The sequence below is a fragment of the Mesoplodon densirostris genome, chromosome 14, assembly GCF_025265405.1.
Source record: "Mesoplodon densirostris isolate mMesDen1 chromosome 14, mMesDen1 primary haplotype, whole genome shotgun sequence".
In the NCBI taxonomy this organism is placed as follows: domain Eukaryota; kingdom Metazoa; phylum Chordata; class Mammalia; order Artiodactyla; family Ziphiidae; genus Mesoplodon; species Mesoplodon densirostris.
The window spans coordinates 10,945,854-10,950,916 of record NC_082674.1 but is presented as its reverse complement, the minus strand read 5'-3'; the positions used below and the strand labels follow the sequence as shown (position 1 = coordinate 10,950,916).

Sequence of the window (5,063 nt, the reverse complement as noted above, 5' to 3'; positions counted from 1 at the left end):
GTCTATGAGGAATGATGATGATACAATGTAGGGCTGTGTGAGGATTAGATGAGATAGTTTGCAGGACTCAGCACAGAGCCTGGAATTAGTAACCCTCCCTCCACTGTAGCTGTTATGCTTACTTTGCCACTGTGTCTTCAACTCACACAGAGGCTGCTTGGATTCCCTGAAGGTGACTCGCTGGGTCACAGAGGGCGACAAACTTTGCCCCACTATTTACCACCTTCCACAGTGTCCCGATGAGCAGAGAACGTGGGAGAACTTTCTTTCCTGTTTTCTTAAATGGAATCATTTTGCTTTATTTTCCTGCGAATGCTTCATTTTGTCCTCAAAATGAAGTAGAAGCCACATCATCTACTGTGTCTCCCTCTCTGTGTTGGTGGCTAGAAAGCTTAGGGGTGAATGTGTGGTCGATCTCTGTCTACTGTGTAGGGCTTCACAGAATTCATTCCACATACCAGCCACCCTGCTGGCTATAGCTTATCTTTCTTATATTTATTCCTCATCTGCTTACATTTTCTCAAATTTAATTTTATCTTGTATGTATGCCATAAACAACTTTAAATTGCTTTCAGAACAAGGCAGGGTAGAACGAAAGAAATAAAAGTAAAAGAGAAAATAAAGCTCATCACTGGGGTACCCACTCTGAGGTAAATCCTGTTTACATATTGTAACTTTCTTCCTTTCCCCTTCCTTCTCATTGTCTCTACGTCCACCTATCCATCTAGCTTACCTGTAGGCAGGCAGTATGTGATTTTCACACAGCCTTAATCCATAAACAGTTTCTTTCATCATAAAAAGTTCATTGTAAAATGACTTTTAATGGCCGTCTAGACCTCTATCATATAGATAAGCCACAGTTTAATTAATTAATTAATTGATTAATTTTTATTTTTTTGCGGTACACGGGCCTCTCACTGTTGTGGCCTCTCCCACTGCAGAGCACAGGCTCCGGACACGCAGGCTCAGCGGCCATGGCTCACGGGCCCAGCCGCTCCACGGCATGTGGGATCTTCCCAGACTGGGGCACGAACCCGCATCCCCTGCATCGGCAGGCAGACTCTCAACCACTGCGCCACCAGGGAAGCCCCGCCACAGTTTATTAATTATTCTTCTGTCATTAAATATTAGGTTTTCTTCCCTTTGCTGCCTAACATTTATCTTTATAACTGTGATCACCACCATTCCCTATACATTTTTGCATAACCCTTTACTTTTGTTTGTTATAAGACCTTCATATATATTACTGGCAATCATCTTCTTCCTATTCAAAGAAATGAAATTCCTCCTATTCAAAGAAATGAAATTAACGCATATAATCATCTGTGCCTATACAGCAGAGTTAGGAGCCAGGAGAGTGGTATTCCTGCATCAGCAAGGAAGCAAGTCTATGAAACATGGAATGAAAGTATCTTCTCCCTTTGGCATGGCAGAGAGCTTCTCCAGGGAAGTTGTTGAGGAACACAGATTAGGTTTAGGGATGAATCCTTGCTACATGGTACTTCCCCTTCCTCAGACTTCCAGAGTCCGTCCCTGACGATTTCATCTAGGACGGGGGAGAGAAGCCTCGCTGGGCATGGCTTCTGGTGGGCCTGGAGCTCAGAGACTTCATCAGACCTTCTTCAAAGACCTGATCCCTCCTTACCTGGTTTTCAGCCAAAGCTAGAATCTGACATCCCCAGATATTTCTAAGGTTTTGAGCTGGGTATTTTCCCCATTCAGTTGGGCAAAGCCTGAAGGGCATTTTCAAACAGAGGATCTTTGAGTCTTCAGCTTTTATCTTTCATTAAAGATTAGGAGCAACAGTTTAAAATTCCTCTGCCTCAGAGGTCCCTGCCTGTAGCTTCCATGCCTTGTGACCTGCCTCTGTGATTATGGGAGAATGTTCCATCTGCAGCTACTGACCATAGTTGTCCCTCAGTGTCTGTGGAGCATTGGTTTCAGGAATCCCTGAGGATCCCCAAATCTGTGGATGCTCAAGTCCCTTATATAAAATGGTGTAGCACAGTATCTGTGGGTACAGAGGACCACCTGTATTTTGTTTCCCACCTGCTGCTGAAGTCAGACTCAGGTCTGCTTCAGAAACTACCATGTTGTCTGCACAGATCCTTCTGGTGGTGATGAGATCTGTGTGGGCAAACACAGCCCTTGCTTGTGCTGTTTTCCAAGAAGCAGGTCTGAGTGGACCCAAGACTGGTGTGCTTATGAGTGATGCCACCTTGAACACCAGATATGACCTCAGTTTTCGTGTCTGTGACAAGCAAAATACTCCTTCCTCGTGGTGGTGTGGTGAAGACTGAGATATATGTGGCTGAAGGAGACATTGTGAACATGCCTATCACTTGACCAATGCCTCTTTTACCATAATTATTCGATTTTGATTCAAGTGTTTGACCTGGGCACACCTGGGAGGCGTCTCCAGGAGAGCAAATAATGACCAAGCACTTGGTCTGGGGCTGTGACCAGCCCCAGGGCCTTCTCAACAAGCTGACAAGGCAGATACTACCATCATCCCCGTGTCCATCGAGAAGTTACGAGACCCATCCAGGTTTAGAGCTAGAAAGAAACAAAGCCGCGTTTGGAACTTAGGCAGTCTGGTTGTAGAACCTGTTCTCTTGTCTACCCCACTGTACTGCCCCAAACCCAACAAATGGTTAAGAACATGTTTCTCTTTAAAGATGCACTGAAGCCCTGAGTGCAGTTGGCCGTGGGTAACCCCTGGCCTGGTATCGCAACCCACTGCCAGCCCGTATCTTCCCCTTCCCTCCCTCCTGGTCACAGTCCCATCCTGGATGGCATTCCTGTGCCACCAGCTCCATTTATTCCTGACACAGTGTAAGCGGGGACCCATGAACATGTGGTACCACCAAGGTGTTTACTTCTCAGTAGAGCCTGGCCCCAGGACACCCAAGGGAATCAACCCCTCATGTTCCAAAGAAGGGGGGGCCGTGACCCAGCACATGGGCTATGTAAACTGGGTCTTGTTCCATGCAGGAAAATCCTGTGTGGATCCTTCCAGAAGAGACTGTCAAACTTTTATTTTTTAAATCTTCAATCATGCCATATTGTAATGGGTACAGAGTGCTTTTACTTGGCATCCGTTATGAGTTGGTTTTGAAACAATTCAGGATTAAACCAGCAGGGATGATTACTGATCTCTCCATCCCTTTGGGGCAACTCTACCAACAGGGGACAGGTTCCATGCTGTTCCAGTTTGTGTTGCTGTTTATGCCCATCCGGCAACACAGAAAGTGGCTCCATTAGCTAATACAGCGTTACCATATTTGTCATGGAAATCAGGTGCCTGCTTCCGGTGGCTCTGCCTTGCCATTGTTTGCTGAATGCTTTGAACTCAGAGGCAACTTAGTGCATTTTTGGCCAGAGGAAACATTGTGGAGCTGAAGACAGCACTGCAGCAACGGCGGCTGCTAGTTTTTTGCACCTTCACGTCAAGTACCCTTGCAAAGAGTTCTGAAAACGAGACTGTCAGACTTTTTGCTAAACTTCCAATTAGAGGCTAACTTTTATCCCACAAAACTTTTGAACTTACATAGCAGTGTTTAGTTCACAAAGCGTCTTCCCCACTTCTCCCTGTGGGGTCGCCACAGAAAGTTCATGAGGGAGGCCAGCAGATTTTTCCCTCTGTCCCCGGCTCTCTCTCCCCCGCTCTTTGCTTTATTGAGTTCCTACACTGGGCTAAGTTTTGAGAATTAAAACACAAAAGACAAATCTTTCCCACTTTCCTGTTGAGTTCTCACAGGTTGTAGGTAGAGCTGTGCTTTAGAACTTGAGTCTCCCAATGGCCAAGCTGGGACACACTCTCCACTCAAGATGCCTTTCCAAACGGTCACCAAACTCTGCTTTCAGCCTTGAGTCCTGAGCTCATAGGAGCCTCTTATCGGGATGCTGGGCTCTAGGTCTGACCTTCTGTGTCCCTAGGGAATGGCTCAGAGCAAATTAACTTGCATCTGATCAAAATTTTCTGAGGTCATAGTTAAGACTGACAGTCGCTGGTGGTGCCAAAGTCACTTTTTAAAAAAAAAAATGTTTTATTTTATATTGGAGTATAGTTGATTAACAATGTTATGTTAGTTTCAGGTGTACAGCAAAGTCACTTCTTGCAGAAACAGGAATGGCTAAAGTCAAGACCGGTGTGTCCTTCTGGTACCTTTAAAATAGGACAAATCTCCTATAAGCATAATTAATCCATTCATCCTTTAATTAATTTGTTCGTTCTGAAACAGGGATGCCCCCAGCATGGTAATGGAGTGTGCTTGCTGTGACCATTCTGTCTCTAGAATACAAATGCTCACTCTCTCCCCTGTCCCCATCACACCAGCCATCAATAACGAGTAAAAGCCCTGACAAGTATTCAGTCCTCCCCTATAGAATCTTCCTCCTCCCGGTACTGGGTCTTGCAGCCAAGGGTGGAAGGAGAGGACCGTTCATTTCCGGTTGGCAAAAGAGGCGCTGGTGGCTGAGAAGGAGTTGACCTTGGTGAGTTGCATCCATGCACAGTAACTGGTCCAAGTACCCCTCCCACAGTGGCTGCAGACCCAGGACGTTGTCGTCATTTTCTGCTGCAGTGAGTCTTCAGTTTAGGGCTGCCCACTCCCCACTGCTGTGCTTAGGGGAGAGGGCATTTGATTGAAAGGGCACTCAGCAAAGATTTGGGCCGAGGCAGGCCCGTGGTGTTGCTGCCAGTTATTGGCATGGGACGTCAGGAATGCTGGGTGGCAAGGAGGCGGGCAGCGAGCAGGTCTCTCCAGCAGAAGCCTTGAGCTATCAGGAGGAGAGGCTCCGCAGGCTGACCCAGGTCAGAGACTGGGTCCACCGCTGATGCTTCTATGCTGGTCTCTGAGGTCAGAATACGGACGCTTTCAGCTCGACCCGTTAACTGTGAGTTTTCAAGCATTGCTACCTCCTCCAGTGTTGGAGCCAAGACACGTTCAGGCCTCCGTTACTTTAGGAACCCAGATCCACCCCTTCCTTTCCCTTACTGGGGATGAGCTTTTCTCTTTAAAACTTTAAAACATAAAGGGTCCCATCAGCTCGTCTCGCTC

At 46.8% G+C, this 5,063-nt stretch overlaps 1 pseudogene; it reads right to left on the bottom strand.

Annotated features, from left to right (window-relative positions):
* Positions 1 to 3,148: 3,148 nt before the first annotated feature.
* LOC132501965 (cytochrome c oxidase subunit 7B, mitochondrial-like) lies at positions 3,149 to 3,400 on the bottom strand (annotated as a pseudogene).
* Between the last annotated feature and the right edge of the window lie 1,663 nt (positions 3,401 to 5,063).